Source organism: Grammomys surdaster, unplaced genomic scaffold (assembly GCF_004785775.1).
Source record: "Grammomys surdaster isolate TR1022 unplaced genomic scaffold, NIH_TR_1.0 931, whole genome shotgun sequence".
Taxonomy (NCBI): Eukaryota; Metazoa; Chordata; class Mammalia; order Rodentia; family Muridae; genus Grammomys; species Grammomys surdaster.
In genome coordinates this window covers 521,502-542,504 of record NW_021605350.1, presented here as the reverse complement: position 1 = coordinate 542,504, position 21,003 = coordinate 521,502, and the positions used below count along the sequence as shown (strand labels likewise).

The window sequence follows — 21,003 nt, the reverse complement described above, 5'->3', positions numbered from 1 at the left end:
TCTTCTTCTTCTTCTTCTTCTTCTTCTTCTTCTTCTTCTTCTTCTTCATTCTTCTCTCATATGTTACATGTCAACCATTTTCTTCTTGCACTCCTCCTAACATCCCTAACTTCCCTCTCCTCAAGATTCACTGTTCATCTGTTTCCCTTAAAACAATCAACCAAGCAACCAAAGATACAAACAAACAAACATAAAACTGAACATGGATATAAACTGAACATAGGATAACATGTTATAATAAGACTGTGCACAAACCCTCATATCACATTGGCTGAAGCAACCCAGTAGGAGGAAAATGATTACAAGACAAGGCAAAAGAGTCAGACAATGACATCCTTCTTTTTCACTGCTAGGATTCCAGCAAGAACACCCAGCTATATAACCCTTATGTATATGCAAATGATGTAGCTTATACATTGTCCTATAGAGGTTCATAAATGTCACTTCAGTCTCTGTGAGGTCTAAGCCCTACTTAGTTATAAGGTTATAAGCCCTACTTAGTTGATTCTATGGGCCATGTTCTCATGGTGTCTTTGAACCTGCTGGGACCTACTATCCTTTCGCTCCCTTTTTTACAGAGTTCCCCTAGGTCTGCCTAGTGTTTGTTTTGTATTTCTGCATCTAATCCCATCAGATGCTGGATGACATCTTTCTGATGACAATTAGGTAGGACGTATCTTTGAGTATAGCAGAATGTCATTAGTAAATATTTCATTGAATTTTATTGTTTCAGTTGTGTTTGGTTCTATCATCAGATTCTTCATTGTACATCCTCTGGTTTCTGGCTACCCAGTCAGTGTCAGGTATGGGCTCAGGCCCCTAGCATGGGACCATTCATTAGTTGGACTTTTTCAAAAGTTCTGTAACATTTGCAGAAAAAAAACTTGTAGGCTGGAGAGATTGTAGTTCAAACGTTTTGTGGCTGTGTTGGTATCCCAGTCTCACCACTGGAAGTCTTGCTGGGTTATAGAAGATGGCCAATTTAGGCTCAATATCAGCCATTACTAGACATTTTTACTAGAATTACTTTCATAAATTCGTGTTTCCACTGCAGTATGTTTCCACTTTGTTCCCCAAATGGACACCAAATCCAGTCACCTCCCCAATACTTTCTTGCTCCATACAGCCCCCAACTGATTGCTTCTGTTCCCATCCCTACCTTCCCCCTAATCCACCCATAATACATATTCCATTTCCCCCTTCTCAGGGAGATTTAAGCATGCATCCTTCCTTGAACCTTCCTTGTTACTTAGCTTTTTTGACTCTGGATTTTAGTATAATTATCTTTTATTTAACAGTGATTATTTGTACATTAATGAACACATACCATGTTTGTTTTACTGGGATGAGGCTACATCACTCAGGTAGGTGTTTTGTTTTTGTACTTTCACACATTTGCCTGCAAATCTCATACTGTTATTATTATTATTATTATTATTAAATCTGAACAATTGTTTATTGTTGAGTGTTACTGCAATGTATCTTGAGGAAGCTTGATTCTCAGTTTTCTAGGAAACCTCATACTGATTTTCATAGTGGCTGTAGAAGTTTGCACTCATACCAATAATCGAAGATTTTTCTCCTTGCTTCCCATTCTTTCCAGCATGAGATATCACTTGTGTTTTTGATAATAGCCATTCTCATACGTGTAAGACAGAATCTCAAAGTAGTTTGATTTGCATTTCTCTGAAGGCTAAGGATGTTTAATATTTCAACTGTTTCTCATCCATTCAAGATTCCATTGCTCCTTCTGGTCTGTGCTCAAATATTGAGCAGATCCCAGGTTACAGCTCTGCACCCAACTCAAAAAAACCAGATGAAGCAGGGCTCCCAAGAGCTCTAACCCAAGCAGTATCTCAGGTAAGGAGACAGCAACACCAGCCCCAAACAGGGAGTAACTGTGACCCACTGGGACCAAGAAATTAACTTGTGGCCTGGAGCACTGGTTTCTTTCAGTCTGTGCCCTAGCGCTGAGCAGATCCCTGGTGGCAGCTCAAACCCCAGCAGCAACACCCACTCCAAAACAGTTCTGACACAACCAAGATAATAGGAAAGACAGGCTCCAGTCAGAGACAGCACATATAGCACTAAGGAAATTCAAATGGTGAAAGGCAAGTGCAAGAACATAAGCATCAGCAACCCAGGGTACTTTGAATTATCAGAACCTAGTTCTCCCACACTAGAAAGTCCTGAATAGCTCATGACACTAGAGAAGCGAGATTTTGATTTAAAATCACTTCTAATGATGATGATAGAGGAGTTTAAGAAAGACATAAATAACACTCTCAAAGAAATTGAGGAGAGCCCAGGTAAACAGGTAGAAGCCCTTGAAGAGAAAACACAGAAATCCCTCAAAGAATTACAAGAAAACACAACCAAACAGGTGAAGGAATTGAACAAAACCATTCACGACATAAAAAAGGAAGTAGAAACAATAAAGAAATCACAAAAAGAGACTACCCTGGAGATAGAAGACCTAGGAAAGAAATAAGGAGTCATAGATGCAAGCATCACCAACAGAATACAAGAGATAGAAGACAGAATCTCAGGTGCAGAAGATACCATAGAAAATATTAACACAACTGTCAAAGAAAACACAAAATGCAAAAAGTTCTTAACACAAAACACCCAGGAAATCCAAGACAAAATGAGAAGACCAAACCTAAGGATAATATGTATAGAAGAGAGTGAAGATTCTCAACTTAAAGGACCAATAAATATCTTCAACAAAATTACAGAGGGAAACTTCCCTAACCTAAGGAATGAGATACCCATAATCATACAAGAAGCCTAAAGAATGCCAAATAGACTAGATCAGAAAAAAATACCTCCCATCACATAATAATCAAAACATCAAATGCACAAAACAAGGAAAAATATTACATGCAGTAAGGGGAAAAGGCCAAGTAAAATATAAAGGCAGACCTTTCAGAATTACACTAGACTTCTCACCAGAGATTATAACAGCCAGAAGATCCTGGACAGATGTCATACAGACCCTAAGAGAAGATAAATGCCAGCCCAGGCTACTATACCCAGCAAAACTTTCAATTAACATAGGTGGAGAAACCAAGATATTCCATGAGAAAACCAAATTTAAATAATATCTTTCCACAAACCCAGCACTACAAAGGTTGATAGGAGGAAAGCTCCAATACAAGGAGGAAAATTATTCCCAAGAAAGAGCAAGAAAGTAACCCTGTTTCAACAAATCCAAAGGAGATAGCCACACAAACAATTCGACCTCTAATAACAATCATAAAAGGAAGCAACAATCTCCTCTTCTTAATATCTCTTAAGGTCAATGGACTCAAATTCCCCAATAAAAAGACATAGACTAATGGACTGGATAGGTAAAGATTTTGCTGCATACAGAAAACCCATCTCAGTAACAAAGAAAAGACACTACCTTAGAGTAAAAGGCTAGAAAACAATTTTGCAAGCAAGTAGTCCTAAGAAACAAGCTGGAGTAGCCATTCTAATGTCTAATAAAATCGACTTTCAACTTAAAGCTATCAAAAAGGATAAAGAAGGACATTTCATACTCGTCAAAGGAAAAGCCAACCAACATGAACTCTCAATTCTGAACATTTTTGTACCAAATGCAAGAGCACTCGCTTTCATAAAAGAAACCTTGCTAAAGCTCAAAGCACACATTGCATGTCACAGAATAATAGTGGGAGACTTCAACATCCCACTCTCAGCAATGAACAGATCATGGAAACAGAAACTAAACAGAGATACAGTAAAAGTAACAGAATTTATGAACCAAAAGGGTTTAACAGATATCTATAGAACATTTCATCCCAAAACAAAAGAATATACCTTTTTCTCAGCACCTCATGGTACTTTCTCCAAAATAGACCATATAATTGGGCACAAAACAGGCCTCAACAGATACACAAAATATTGAAATAACTCCATGTATCCTATCAGATCACCATGGACTAAGTCTGGTCTTCAGTAACGACAAACACAATGGAAAGCCCACATTCACATGGAAACTGAACAACACTTTACTCAATGATAATGTGGTCAGGGAATAAATAAAGAAAGAAATTAAAGACTTTTTAAAATTTAATGAAAATGAAGGCTCGTAATACCAAAACTTATGGGACACAATGAAAGCAGTGCTAAGAGGAAAACTCATAGCTCTAAGTGTTTACAAAAAGAAACTGGAAAGAGTGTACACTAGCAGATTGACAACACATCTGAAAGCCCGAGAACTAAAAGAAGTAAATGCACCCAAGAGGAGTAGACTGCAGGAAACAATCAAACTCAGGGCTGAAATCAACCAAGTAGAAACAAAAAGAACTATACAAAGAATCAATAAAGCCAGGAGCTGGTTCTTTGAGAAAATCAACAAGATAGATAAATGATTAGCCAGACTAATCAGAGGCAGAAAGACAGTATCCAAATTAATAAAATCAGAATTGAAAAGTGTGACATAACAACAGAAACTGAAGAAACTCAAAAAATCATCAGATCCTACTACAAAAGCCTATAGTCAATAAAATTGGAAAATATGGATGAAATGGACAATTTTCTAGACAAATACCAGTTACCAATGATAAATCAGGAGGTGATAAACTATCTAAACAGTCCCATAACCTTGAAATTAATAGAAGCAGTCATTAAAAGTCTCCCCACCAAAAAACAGTCTGGGACCAGACACTTTTAGTTCTATCAGACCTTCAAAGAAGACTTAATACCAATTCTCTATAAACTGTTCCACAAAAATAGAAACAGAAGGGACACTAACCAAGTCATTCTATGAAGCCATACCTAAACCATACAAAGACCCAACAAAGAAAGAGAATTTTAGACCAATCTCCCTTATGAATATTGATGCAAAAATATTCAATAAAATTCTCACAAATCGAATCCAAGAACATAGTAAAAAAAATTATCCAACATGATCAAGTTGGCTTTATCCCAGGAATGCAGGGTTGGTTCAATATATGGAAATCTGTCAATGTAACCCACAATATAAACAAACTCAAAGGAAAAAACACATGATCATCTGAGGAAGCATTTGACAAAATTCAACATCCCTTTATGATAAAAGTCTTGGAAAGGTCAGGAATTCAAGGCCCATACCTAAACATAGTAAAAGCAATATACAGCAAACCAGTAGCCAACATTAAACTACACGCAGAGAGCCAATCACACTACAATCAGGGACTAGACAAGGCTGTCCACTCTCCCTCTATCTATTCAATATAGTACTGGAAGTCCTACCCAGAGCAATTAGGTTCAAAAGGAGGTCAAGGGATACAAATTGGAAAGGAAGAAGTCAACATTTCACTATTTGCAGATGATTGTATACTTATGTGACCACAGAACTTTCAACAGAGAACTCCTAACCCTGATAAACAACTTCATCAAAGTGGCTGGATATAAAATCAACTCAAACAAATCAGTAGCCTTCCTTTACTCGAAGGATAAACAGGCTGAGAAAAAATTATGGAAATGACATCCTTCACAATAGTCACAAATAATATAAAATACCTTGGTGTGAATCTAACCAAGCAATAAAAGATCTGTATGACAAGAACTTTAAGTCTCTAAAGAAAGAAATCGAAGCAGATCTCAGAAGATGGAAAGATTCCACATGCTCATGGATTGGAAGGATTAATATAGTAAAATCTCTATCTTGCCACGAGCAATCTACAAATTTAATGCAATCCTCATCAAAATCCCCACTAACTTCTTCACAGAGCTAGAAAGAGCAATCCTCAAATTCATTTGGAATAACAACAACAACAACAACAACAACAAAACCCCCAGGATATAGAGAACTATTTTGAGCAATAAAAGAACTTCTGGGGGAATCATCATCCTTGACTTTAAGCTGTACTACAAATCAATAGTGATAAAAAAAAAACTGTGTGGTATTGGAACAGAGACAGTCAGGAGGATCAATGGAATAGAATGGAAGACCCCGAAATAAATGCCCATACCTATGGTCACTTGATCTTTGACAAAGGAGCTAAAACCATTTTTTTTGGAAAAAAACAGCATTTTTAACAAATGGTGCTGGTTCAACTGGAGGTCAGCATGAAGATGAATGCAAATTGATCCATACTTATCTTCTTGTACAAAGCTCAATTCCAAGTAGATCAAGGACCTCCACATAAAACCAGGTACACTGAAACTAATAGAAGAGAAAATTGGGAAAAGCCTTGAACACATGGGCACAGGGGGAAATATTCCAGAACAGAACACCAATGGTTTATGCTCTAACATCAAGAATTGACAAATAGACCTCATAAAATTGCAAAACTTCTATAAAGCAAAGGTCATTGTCAATAGGACAAAGCGGCAATCAACAGATTGGGAAAAGATCTTTACCAGTCCTACATCTGACAGAGGGCTAATATCCAAGGTTTACAAAGAACTTAAAAATTAGACTCTAGACAATCAAATAACCCTATTAAAAATGGGGTACAGAGCTAAACAAAGAATTCACAACTGTGGAAAGTGGAATGGTTAAGAAGCACCTAAAGAAGTGTTCACCATCCTTAGTCATCAGGGAAATGCAAATCAAAACAACCCTGAGATTCCACCTCACACCAGTCAGAATGGCTAAGATCAAAAACACAGATGACACCAGATGTTGGCAAGGATGTGCAGAAAGAGGAATGACTCTCCATTGTTGATGGGATTGTAAGTTAGTAAACCACTATAGAAAGCAGTCTGGTGGTACCTCAGAAAATTGAACATAGTGTTACCTGAGGACCCAGCTATATCACTCCTGGGCATATACCCAAAAGATGTTTCAACATACAACAGGGACACATGCTCCACTATGTTCATAGCAGCCTTATTTATAATAGCCAGACGCTGGAAAGAATCTAAATGTCCTTCAACAGAGGAATGGATACAGAAAATATGGTACATTTACACAATTGAGTACTACTCAGCTATTAAAAACAATGAGTTCATGAAATTCTTAGGTAAATGGATGGAGCTGGAAAATATCATCCTGTGTTAGGTAACCCAATCACAAAAGAACACACATGGTATGCGCTCACTGATAAGTGGATATTAGCCCAAAAGCTCACAATACCTAAGATACAACACATAGACCACATGAAACAAAAGAATAAGAAGGAAGACCAAAGTGTGGGCGCTATGGTCCTTCTTAGGAGTATCAAAATACTCATCCAGAGCTCCCATGGTCTAAACCTACTGCCTGAGAACACAAAAGGATTTATATAGGTACCTTGAACAACGAATGATGCTCTATAATCCATTCAAATTATCTGAAGGAGATTCAGGGTTCAAAAGTTGGGAGCCATCCCAAGCGTCATGACAAATATCATTGGAGTACTGTTACTTTTGAAATTCACAATGATTGTCATTATAATTAGAAAAAAGTTTAAAGACACCAGTAGGATATTTGGCATAATCCTAACACCTCTCTGGCTGTGTTAATTTTGCATAGAAAGATTGTAAATTTAAAGAATGCTGCTCTGCTGAACTTTGATACTGCAGATAATGCCAATAAAATTATCCATGGCCTGTGCTCAGTATTTCCGTTTTGGTCAAACCTCAGGAATGGCATATATAGCTTTATCAGGCTAGTCTTTCTTGTCCTGGGAATACTTCTATTCCTGCCCATCGTATTAAAGCGTATCTTTAATAACATCAACATTTTGGCAGCCAAAGTACATGGGTTAAACCTGAAAATGGACACCCCCCCCGATAGAGTTATTAAATTAACAGGCTGGCACGCCAAGGAAGGGTAATATTCTGCACAGAGCCTTACCAACCTAAGACAGAAATGCGTTGACTTTGATAATGCATATTCTATGACAGGTAAGAAAAGCATTCTTGTCAGAATGACCTAAGACAGGCTCAGTCTAGTTAACAAAACCAAGAAGGGGGAGAAGTGGAGAGTCTTTGGGTCTGCTTGGCAAGAAGCTGACGTGGGCCAAAGTCAAGGAAATGAGTGACTTGGCAGGAATATGACATTGGCCAAGGACAAGGAAGTAGGCTTCAAGCAGGAAATTTACACTAAACTAGAACAAAGAAGTAATTTCAGACAGGAATCTAAATATTAGGCTAGAACAAAGAAGTAATTTCAGGCAGGATTCTAATTTTTAGGCTAGAATAAGGTAGTAGGCTTCAGACATGAAAATGACCTTGGGCTAGGACAGGACAGTAGGCTCAGATACTTTGGTCATCCTGATAAGCCCTTTCAAACAGTGATAACAGGAGTGTTCACATAACTGGGTTTGATGCCTTGCTTTTTCTTTGACTATTTGTGTTTACTGTATTGATTGTTCCTCGGCTATTTGCATCTATTGTATTGGTAGACCCTCAACCTAGAACTGACCTTAATACATGCATGTAATCAAAATGGTATAAAAGCATAAAGGAAGAGTGGGTATAGGATAGGGGATTCTAGGGAGGGAAAATGGGGAAAGGGGATGACATCTGTATTGTAAATAAATAAAATATCCAATAAAAATACCAGTCAAACTAAAAAAAGAAATAAGAAAAATAGAAAATTTAGGCTCCAAGTGGATTACGTCTACATTGTCAATTTAATCTAAATTTATTTTTTAAAAGTCTTGGGTTTATTGTTGTCTGTCTTAGTTAGGGTTTCCACTGCTAATGGTCAAGTCAACTCTCATAATGGACAACATTTAGTTGGGGATGGCTTACAGTTATTGAGGTTCAGTCTATTATCATCAATGCAGGAAGCAAGGCAACATCCAGGCAGGCATGGGGCTAGAGAAGGAGAAGGAGAGTTCAACATCTTGTTCTGAAGGGAACAAGAGAAGACTCTCACTTCTGCACTAGGCTGAGCTTCATAGCCCACCCCCACAGTGATGCACTTCCTCCAACAAGGCCACCCCTCCACTAACAAGGCCTCCTAATAGTGCCACTTCTCATGGACCAAGCATATTCAAACTACCATATTGTTCTTGAAACTTTCTCCAGCATTAGATGCAATTTTTTATTCTTTTTTCCTGTAGCTCTAAAGACATATGTATGGTGAAGAAAGACCCATGTTATTTATCTTTTCATGATTTTCATAATCTTTGCTTTTTATTTTTCATATTAAATACAAAATAACCTCATTACATTAAAAAAACTCATTGTTCTTTTGTTGAAATTACATTCAAGTTATATGTTATTATGGATGGAAGTAATATGGATACCTCTTTGATTAGTACACTTGTCCGTTTGTATTTTTCCTGATTTTTTATTTGTAGACTAAAAATATGTGTGTGTGTGTCTGCACATGTGCATGTGTGTTTACAGTGCCCTATGAATCAAAAGAGTGAGTCTTATATTCTAGAGCTAGAGTTACTGGTGGCTGCGAATCACCCAACTTGGATCCTTGGAACTGAACTCTGGTCTTCTAGAGGAGCAGCAAGTGCTCTTACCAATGAACCATCTTTCAAGTCCTCTTTTATTACCCTTATAAACAATACTTCCTCCTAATAGTAAACTAAAATGGATACACACTTAATGTTTGTATCATCCCAAATTGTATGTATTGATAAATCCTAAGACTGTTATAGTGGGAGGTAGGACTCTGGTAGGTGATTGGATTACATGAAAGCAAAACTTTTGTCAGTAGGAGCACAAAGAAAAAAGATCTCTGCCTGAAGGAAGAGGTTCTTTGCCAGAATCCACCATACCCCAACTATGTTAGTGTGGTCTTATAGCTCTTGAATTGTGATGATTTAGGTGAGAATGTACCCCATAGGCTCATTTATTTAAATGCTGGGTACTCACTAAAAGTGTTGGGAAGGATGAGGAAGTGTGACCTCGTTGGCAGAGGTATGTCCCTAGGGGTAGATTTAGTGATTTAAAAAGCCCACAATATCCCAAATTAGTTCTCTCCACCTCATGGTTGTTGTCTCAAGATGTGAGCTCTCAGCTATTGCCTCAGTGAAATGTCTGAGTGGCTATGACTATGCTCCTTGTCATTGTGGCCATGGACTCATCCTCTGAGGCTCTAAGCCCAAACAAACTCTTTCTTCTATTAAGGAGAGAGAGAGAGAGAGAGAGAGACTTGTGCATTGTCACATATAAAGGATAAAATGCAGTGAGGAAATCCTAGAGGACCTTTTATTGCATGTAAATATTAGGTTATATTTTAAGTTAGATTTTGTGAGTATCCAAACCGAAATGACCCAGCAGTTAGTATGAAACCTCAGAAAATACTTACGAATTTAAATGCCTAAAAAATTCACATAGCCTCACACTGCTCTGTCATTCTCTCTGGATATCATGAGTACAGACATAACCTCCATCTCTTGCAGATCAAATCAGAGCCTCCTACAAAGTGATTGAAACATCTACTTGAAATGGGGTGGTACATGATCCAAGACAGTGGCAAAATCTACTGATTTATAAGATTTTCAAACTGGACCCTCAGGTTCCTGTCAGGCTCACAAGCAATGGGTCTTGACTGGACATGAAACAACTTCCTAACTGCATTTTCTGTCAATAACTGAGTAAGTTATTAGGCCATGTAGATCAGGCATAAGGTGGAGCCAAGACATTCTTGGTAAAAATAAGCAGAATGGAGGATAATGATGTTGTTGTTTATTACTGTGTACAAGACACAAAATCTCCTTATACAGTGATATGAACTAAAATAATAACTTTTCTACTTAGATAGTCCAACTAGCATCATGTGTTACTTGTTTTGGAAAACAATAGAAAATTATCTCAAAATGTAATAAAGGATGAAAACAAGTCAACATGTTACAGTTGAATTCTTGCCCAAGAGAAACACAACTACATCCAGGCAAAGCCATGATGTCTCCTTCAGGAACAACATCACTATGGCAATGCAGAACAGAAGAATAAATATTATCTAATTCTCTTTTAAATATATTTACATGGTAATCAAAGTCTCAAGGTATCAATAACCTGTGTTCTTCTGAAAATGATTGATGACATCTAGATGATGTTTTATGGATTGCAACTTCTTCTCATTTTTGACAATCATATAGAATCCAAAGCAAAAACAAAAAATTATTTCTCCTGAGTAATGAATAAACAGGAAATCATGATAATGACTATAAGTAATGGCAAGACTGTACAGGAAGAACAAGCAGTATATGCTACTGAAGGAACTGGAAACTGGTGCTGCCACTGTGGTGGGTCCTCAAGAAAACATGGAACTATCATATGATTCTGGGACTCCTGTGCTAGAAATGTTCCTAAACAAGTGCAAATCAGCATAAAGAGGATGTCTTATTCAGGGGTCTATAAAGAGACACCTTGCTGTAAAGAGACACCATGATCATGGCAACTTTTCTAAAGAAAAGTATTTACTTGCTGCTTCCTTATAATTTCAAAGATTTACTCCATGGCCTTGTGGCACTGAACATTGTAGCTTGCAAGCTAAAACAGTACTGGGAAAGCATCACACTGCTTTACAACTTGATCTGCAGACATCATGAAGTGAAAGACTCTAGGCTTGGAATGTGCTTTTGAAACCTTGAGGCTAGCACCAATGACACCCATTCATGTTAAAAGACATGGAGAGATCAGAGATAAAAGGCATAAACACCATAAACAAAATATGTAGCAAGCAATAACCAACATAAGATTAAATGGAGAGAAATTTAAAGCAATTCCACTAAAATCAGGGACAATACAAGGCTAAACTCTCTCTCCATATGACTTTAGATCTCCATGAAGACCTTTCATCAAAGATTAGAAGAAATCAAATCAGCTGTGCTCTTGGCTCCACTATCTGAGTTCTCAGGATGAGGTTTCTTCTGCGTAGCCTGGAGTTGTTAATGCTCTGAACCTTAGGTGATGTCAGAGGTGAGAAAGGAAGGCAGAACTGGCTGGGCTCTAGGAATATGCTGATGCTCTTGTGTCTTTTGGTGATATGGGTGATGAGCATAATTCATCCTGCAAGACATGAGAGAAAGGGTCTACGAAGAAATAGAGAACTGTGCTCTAATAATGATTGTGACATACAACCAGTGAAATCCTGTGAGGAAATTTAAGGAGGCCTTTTACTGCAAGAAATTCTTGGGTTATATTTGAAATTAGATACTTTGGGTGTACAATACAAAACCACATGGTTGTTAGTAAGAAATGCCAGAATACTATTAAATACTTATACGACTAACAATTTCATATGACCTCACATTTGTCTCTCATAATTTCAGTATCATTTGAAGAAATTGAGATGATTCAGACTGCATTATCTCTGACTATCATCAGTAGAGACCTGACCTCCATTTACTATAGGTCAAATCAGACCCTCCTAACCTACTTGAGAGTGTTGTACAGAAGGGAAAAGGTGGTCACAGTAACAGATTTATAAGATTTTTGAAACTAGACTCTGGGGTTCTCAACAGACTCAATCCAGGTAGGTCAGTCATATTTCATGCTTCAAATGAGCAGAATGAAGGGGAAGGGGTAGGTAAGCTACAAACTCAGGATCACTGGGATCTAAATAGTAATTCCCAGATCAGCTTGGGATATAGAGTGGGACTCTGTACTTCTCCCACAAGGGAAGACAGCACAAAGAGAAAGAAGACAAGAAGAGAAAGTGGCCACTTTGTAGAAGATACTGTAGAGAAAAGATGTGAGTATATGGTGGGGAGAATAGAAGAGCTAATGAGTCTAAGACCATGGATGAGCATCCGTGATGGACACAAAGATGAGATCAAAAGCTAAGAAGTAAAACAGCTTCAGGAGGCTTCCCTGTGTTATCCTACCGGATTATGAAAACCTCAAGCAAATAAAAGTGGAAATGTGACATTACAGTGAAAATGTCCACTTATGATTACAAGACAACAAGGAGGACTTCAATAAAGAAACAAATTGAAAAATACAAAGAATACATGATCAGACAAACACACATATAATTTGAATAAATCACTGTTTTACAGCTTCAGCCTTTTTAGGAACAAGACTTAAAATCCACATGGCTGAGATGACAGAGAAAAGATACAGCTCAGAGACTGAGGCTCAGTGGGCAGCTAGACAGATTTTTGTTTGTCTCTGGAGCACTGTGGGAGGAAACTCCACACTTTGCTGACAGTGATAGGATGCAGCATCATCAGCTTCCACAGGATGTATGATGAGGGTGAAGTCTATCCCAACTCATTGCCACTGAACCTGTCAACGATCTCAGATGCTATGTTGGATGCACCATGGATGAGATGTTTGGGTGGCTATCCTGGTATTTGTTGATACCAGTTTATATGATTAAAAGTAAATAGAGTGACACTTTAGCTGGCCCTGGGGGAGATGATGGCTCTCTGCTATAGAGACACAGGCAAAAACACAGGAGACAGGGTCAGCACAATATCCCTATTGGAACCTGAAATGATAAGCACACTTTCTGTTGCAGATATACTGAAGCAACCCCTCCCAGTGTAAAAGCATCATATAGGTGGAATCTGTAACAGTAGTTATGAGCTACACACTGGAAAGCCATAATATAAAAGATAAACTTGACACTATTTAAATTCCATAATTTCAATGATCAGAACACAAAGGCATGGAAAACAGTGGTGTCCACAGTGTTTGCTCTGAACGTGGGACCCTCTCATCTGGAATCCAGTGCAGCAATATCAATAGCAAGAAAGCAGCTGTCCTCATCTCTGAGAGCTGAACTAGAGGTTGCTTCTTGTGCAGTGGCATGCTGCCTTTAAAGATAGTCTGATCACTCTGCACTGTGGATTTTTCTTTGGATTGGTTTGTACAGTAGATTACATTGATGAATTTCCTTATATTGAACCATCCCTCCATCCCTGTGATGAAGCCTACTTGATCATGGTGAGTGCTCATTTTGATAAGTTCTTGGATTAGGTTTGTGAGAATTTTATTGAATATTTTTGCATCGATAATCATAAGGGAATTGGGTCTTAAATTCTCTTTCTTTGTTGGGTTTTTGTGTGGTTTAGGTATAATTGTAATTGTGACTTTATAGAATGAATTAGTTAGTGTTCCTTCTGTTTCTCTTTTTGGGAATAGTTTCAAATTCTAAAATGTCTTTAATTTCTTTCTGTTTTTCTTCAATGACCAAATTCTCATTGATTAGAGAGTTGTTCAGCTTCCATATGTTTGTGGTGTTTCTGTTGTTTTTGTTGTTATTGAAGACAAGACTTAGTCCGTGAAGGCAGGGTACATTGGCCAGAGACATCTGACAGATGCCTAGGAATGAAGGCATAAAGCTTCTCAGAAGCACATCAGATTAGAGCAGCTGGAAAAAGGCTAAGCCAGGAGACCTGAACTAGTGAAAGAGCTGATGCAGTACTAACACAGCAGGAGGTACAAACTAAAGAGTCCCAAGAGGCAAAACTGATAAGATAATGAGTTTATAGAACAATAAAAGAAAAGGGATGCTAACTATTAAAAAATTAGAGAGAGAAGTATTTAATTAAATATAAGACAAGAAAGTCCTGGTTCCTTCTGGTTTGCTTGTGTGACCCAGCAGCAAACTCTGGGCTCTGGCTCTCCACACAGTTCACCCACACCCATAGGAAGCTGTATCTCCAGGAACTCAGGTGAGTCTCGAACCCATGCCCCAATTACTAGTGTAACTGGAACCCCCAGGACATAGGGAACCCAGGAGACCCAGGAAAAAGGACACTATCAATAGGAAAAAACAACAACTCAAGACTGGGAAAATATCTTTACCAATCCTACATTCTATAAAGAGTTAATATCCAAATTATTCAAAGAACTCAAGAAGGTAGACTCCAGAGAGCCAAATACCCCTATTAAAAATGGGATACAGACCTAAACAAAGGATTCTCAACTGAGGAATATCAATAGGCTGAGAAGCACCTAAAAATATGTTCAACATCCTTAGTCATCAGGGAAATACAGATCAAAACCACTCTGAGATTCCACCTCACACCAGTCAGAATGGCTAAGATAAAAAACTCAGGCAATAGCAGATGCTGGTGAGGATGTGGAGAGTGAAGAACACTCCACCATTGCTGTTGGGATTTAAAACTGGTAAGAAAAAACCACTTTGGAAATCAATCTGGCAGTTCCTAAGAAAATTTGAAGTAGTCCTACCTGAAGACCCAGCTATACTACTTTTAGACATATACACAAAAGATTCTTCAACATATAGCATGAACACGTGTTCCACTATGTTAATAGCAGCCTTATTTTTAATAGCCAGAAGCTAGACATGACCCAAATGCCCTTCCACAGAAGAATGCATACAAAAAAGTGTCACATTTGAACAATGGAGTACTAGTCAGCTATTACAACTATGACTTCATGGAATTCACAGGCAAGTGAGTGAAACTAGAAAATACTATCCTGTGTGAGGTAACCCAGACACAAATGAATACACATTGTACATACAAACTGATAAGTGAATATTTGCCCAATAGCTTAGAATACCCATGATACAACCCACAACCATATTGAGTTAAAAAGAAGAAAGACCAAAATGTAGATGTTACAATCCTACATAGAAAGGAAAACAAAACAATCACAGGAGGTAGAAGGAAGAAGGGACCTGTGAGGGAGAGAGGATGGGGAAGGAAAAAAGGTGGGCAGGATCACAGATTGGAAGGGAAAGGAGAGAAGTACAGAGGGTCAGGAAATTGATTAGAAATATGCAGCACTGGGGGATGGGAAACTAGGGGTAGCCACTAGAAAGTTCCATACTCCACGATAATGAGTGATGACTAGTGGTGATGACTTTAGCTGGAATAATCAACAAAGGGGATATACACCCTACAGAAACTGCCTCCAGTCGATTACTATGGGTCCCAGTTGAAGGATGGGTCCAGCCACATATCTCAAAAGTTTGAACCCAGAAATGTTCATGTCCAAAGGAAACACAGAGACAAAAAGTAAAACAGAGACTGAAGCAAAAGACAACCAGAGACCGTCCCACCTTTGGATCCATCCCAAATGCAGACACCAATCCCCTATACTATTGTTGATGCCAAGAAGTGCTTGCTGATAGGAGCCTGATATAGATGTTCCCTGAGAGGTTCTACCAGCACCTGACCAAAACAAATGCAGATACAGTCAACCATTGAACTGAGCCTGGTGACCCCAATAGAAGAAATGGGGGAAGGACTGAAGGATCTGAAGAGGATTGTAACCCTATAGGAAGAACAATATAAGCTTACTGGACTACTCAGAGCTCCCAGGGACTAAACCACCATCCAAAGAGTATACATAAAGGGAGCCATGGCTCTAGATACATGTGTAGCAGAGAATGGCCTTATTAGACATCAATGGGAGAGGAAGCCTTTGGTCTTGTAGAGGGTTCATGCCTCAGTGTATAGGGATGCTAGAGCAGTGAGGCAGGACTGGATGAGTGGGTGGAGCACTTTCATAGAAGCAAAAAGGAGGGAGGAGAGGGAAGATGAGATAGGGGATTTGTGGAGGGGTACTGGAAAGGAGGATATCATTTGAAATGTAAATTAATACAATGATTAGTAAAAAAAAAAGAAGAAGAAGAAACGTAAAAAGAAGAAAGTGGAATATATATTTGAAGTCCAAAAACTGATAAATTTATATTACACAAAGTGAAATGATAATAGTTTCATTATATTACTTATTTGAAAGATTAAGCTAAATACCAAGTTATAAAGCTAAATTAAGAGAAGTACAGACATCATTGCTTTAAATCAAAACAATTTTCAGAGACTAAATAGTAGCTCATTTAAAAATAAACCCACTAGCCCCACCTGGGGATCCATCCCATATAAAGTTGCCAAACCCTGAACCTATTTTAGATGATGGGAAGTGCATGCTGAGAGGAGCCTGATATGGTTGTCTACTGACAGGCTTTGCCAGAGCATGACAAATACAGAGGCAGATGCTCACAAACAACCATTGGACTGGGCATAGGGTCCATGATGAAAGAGTTGGAGAAGGGAGTGAAGGAATTAAGGGGGTTTGCAGCCCTGTGGTGGGGACAAAAGTATCAATCTGCCAGACAGCCCAGAGCTCCCTTGGACTGGATCACCAACCAAATTACACATGGAGGGACCCATGGCTCTGGCATAATATGTGGCAGAGGATGTCCTTGTTGAACATCAGTAGGAAGAGCTACCCTTTGGCCTGTGGGGATTCAATGCCCCAGTGTAGGGGAATGCCACTTCATAAAGGCAGGAGTGGTTTGGTGGGTGGTGGAGCACCCTCATAAAGGCAGGGGAAGGGGGAATGCGATAGGGGTTTTCAGGAGGAGAAACCTGGAAAGGAAATAACATTTGAAATGTAAATAAAGAAAATATCCAATAAAAGAAAATAAAAAACACTAAAGACCATTCTGAACATCTTTAAACCTAAATTTAGAACAGTGGCCCTTTGAACCACACAGCAAAATTAGAACTGTAGTGTGAGTATGACCCGGAACAAATTGGCTTTTAGCCTCCTACTGATCCCATGACTGTAATAACTCTGTGGTAATTGTCTTTGCAAGCTACTACAGTAATTTTTATTTTCTCTTCATATTTCAGGATAAGAGACAGACAACATTAGAAGCCTCAATTGATAGCCCTTTATCCTCCTTAATCAATAGGAATATTTTTTAAGGCTCTTATTAATTATTTATATTATGTCCTTTGTGGGGCCTAGAGATGGTCTAGAATGGACTGCATTGTGAAAGAGCTCATGGTCTTTGGGGGGAGACAGTGGAGACAAAACCTTCATGTGCAGTAGAGGCACAATGGGAACAAACCATCATGAGAAGACAGAAAACAGAATCATTCTTTTGAGGAGAAATATGGATATTTGGAGTTGTCAAACAACTATTTGTAACCCTGTTCTATCTCTGGGTTTCTAAATATTGCTCAAGGCTGGGTGTGATGGCCTGTACCATTGATCACAGTGCTTAGAAAGAGGTAGGAGGAAATTTGTGAGATCACAATCTACTTTCCAGTTTAACAGAATATGATTCCTTCTCTCAAACCAAATAGTAAGAACAAAATATGTTTTCAAATAATTGAAATTAATACATGTTTGAGATTAGTTAACATGGTGTTTTTACTGAAGTACAATGTATTTCTCTCAAAAAATATCAAACATGGTTAATTACTATAAGACAGAAAAACAAACTCAGTTCTCATGACACAAAATCATATTTACCACTAATGTAGTGCAGGGTAGACTGAGTTATCACAGTCTGCACACTGGGAAAGCAGATGAGGAGACAGCAGAGGCAGGTGTGTCCTAGGAATAGGAAGCATAGATCAGATATGTTGTTTAAGAACTCAAACCTCATCCATCCCATATGCAGTCACCAAAGGTAGACGCTGATGTGGATGTCAGGAAGTGCATGCTGACAGGAGCCTGATATAGATGTGTCCTTAGAGGTCTGCAAGAGTCTGACATATTCAGAGGCAGATGCTCACAGCTAGCCATTGAACTGATCATGAGGTTCCCAATGGAAGAGTTAGAGTGAAGACTGTTGGAGCTGAAAGCGTTTGCGGCCCCATGAGGAGAGCAACAATACCAACCAACCAGAGCTCCCAGGGTCTAAACTACAAACCTGGGAGCACTTAGGGAGGAATCCATGCCTTCAGCTGTATATGTAAGAGTGGAGGGCCCTTCTGGGTATAGGTGGGAGAAGAGATTCTTGGTCTCATGAAGGCTGGATGCCCCAGTGGGGGGGATTTGAGGGTGGGAAGGTGGGAGTGGGGGTAGGTAGGATTACATCCGCAGAGAAGAAGGAGGGGTGAGGGGATAGGGAGTTCCTGGGTGGGGGGGATGGAGTAAGGGGATAACATATGAGATGTAAATAAAACATCCAATAAAAAAGAGAACTCAAACCGTATTTTCTCTGATTTTTGTCTCCTAAATTTTTATAGATTCATAAAATCTTGTCTGCATGTGCATGTGTATGTGTGTATGTATGTTTGTGTGTGTGTGTGTTCATGTGAGTGTACACATATGTATGTCACATGCAAATAGGTGGAGGACTAGGGAGAGAAAGTGTGTTAGTAGGAGGGAAAGGTGGTGACAGAATGAAGAAACAAGAGGAATGAAGATTGTCAAAATACATGAAATAATTTTATATTCCCTGAAAGTCAACATTATCTGTGTAAATACAGATTCTTAACCAGAAGAAGTGGAGGGATATTGCCAGGAGTCCAAAAGTGAGGGAGACTTTTCAGAGCTGAGCTAAGAAAAAGCCAAGTTCACTTCTGCATCCTCCAGTGGAAATATAGCCTGAAAGGCTCTTGATTTAGCCCATGGAGACACACAGTAGAGCTTTTCATTCCAGAATATAGGATAATAAATTTGTCATATTTGATACACAGAATCTAAGCATGAGAAATAAAAAAAGACACAAATGTCTTTACTTTGTTTTTCCATAAGGATCTTCCAAGTCAAAACATCTGTTCATTAACTTTCTACCAAACGTTGCAATAATTAGACATAGCAGCTGCAGGCAAAATGGGAAGTGTGTAGGTCTGGGGATGTGCGGTACAGGCAGCTGGTTAGAGGAGGTTTGTGTAGGAGGCTGAAGCACTGTGGGAGGATAGCTGCTATACTGCTTACAGAAATAAATGGATAGGTCTTCAGCCTGCACACTGCTGATAGTGAGAGTGAAATCTGTCCCAGATCCACTGCCTGTGAAGCGATAAGGGACCCCAGTGAACTGGTTGGTTGCCCCATAGATCAGAGGTTTAGGTGACTGCCCTGGTTTCTGTTGATATCAGGTTACAGCAGTACCCACATTCTGACTGGCCTTGCAGGTCATGGAGATTCTGTCTCCTATTGACGTAGACATCGATTTGGGAGACTGGGTCATCACAATGTCTCCATCAGCACCTGCAATCAGAAATAGATAATAAGTATACATATGTACACACAAAGGGCTCATGATACAAATGTTATAATCTAAAATGTTCTTTCTATTGACATTGTCTGCTTACAATTGACTTCCTATAGGAATTAGCTATTTCTCTACAAATGAAATATTTTAAGATATTATAATACTTTTAAGTGTCTCACCAGACAACCAGAGCAATAGGAATATGAAGACCTGAGTCTGTGACTCCATCCTGATGCCCATGCTGGCCTGATGCATTTCATATCTCACAGCAAAGGCATCGTTTATAAAACATGGGCAGCTGGGCTGCACTCTAGGGACCTATGCAACGTAGTCATCAAATTAGGAAGTAATTTGCATGGACACAGGGTTGTGAGAGCATTCAGGACAAATTAACAGCCAAAAGTAGTATCAAAGACAGGAAGAAATCACTAGGAAGGAAGTCAACATAGAAGCTCAAGGACCAAATTAAAGCTCTTGAACCACAAGTATCTAGATGCTCCCATGACAGACTTCCATTAAAAATCAATAGGTGAGGTATTTAAGGTTTTATTTTAGATAGATAGATAGATAGATAGATAGATAGATAGATAGATAGATAGATAGACAAAGAGAGATAGACAGATAGAGATAGAGATAGGATGAATACATTGTAGCTGTCTTCAGACACATGAGAAGAGGGCATTGGGTCCTATTACAAATAGTTGTGTGCCGCCACATGGTCGCTGGGAATTGAACTCAGGACCACTGATAGGGCAGTCAGTGCTCTTAACAGCTGAGATATCTCTCCAGCCCCAGCAGATGAGTTTTGCAGAAATAATAGTACAACTACCTTTGATTTAATCCTGAGGAAACAATATATCCTGTGAAACAACAACAAAATAAACAGGGGAAGTGAAAAAGAAGAAAAGAAATAAAGAAGGGAAAGGGAAAGAGGAGGGGATAGGGAAGAAAGAAAAAAGAAGATGGAGTAGAGAAGAGGGAATATTGAATCAAGGAGGTAACAGATATGTAGAGAGGAGATAAGGAATGGAGAAAATGAAAAAGGAGAAATATTTTAAAGAGAAAGTTATGGGGGTAGAGACTCAACTCAGTAGTTAAGAGCACTTGCTTCTCTTATAAAAGACTCAATCTTGACTCATTCCAAGCATTCACATGATGATTCTCAGCCATTTATAATACTAGTTATGCAACACATGGTACACATGTATACAAACATACATTCATGCATA

At 38.7% G+C, this 21,003-nt stretch overlaps 1 long non-coding RNA gene across 1 annotated transcript; it reads right to left on the bottom strand.

Annotated features, from left to right (window-relative positions):
• Positions 1-19,472: 19,472 nt before the first annotated feature.
• Positions 19,473-19,997, bottom strand: LOC114634300. Its single transcript, XR_003713308.1, has 3 exons — positions 19,954-19,997; positions 19,676-19,770; positions 19,473-19,569 (listed from the first exon to the last, which is right to left on the bottom strand). It is a non-coding gene; the product is annotated as an uncharacterized LOC114634300 (long non-coding RNA).
• Positions 19,998-21,003: the final 1,006 nt, after the last annotated feature.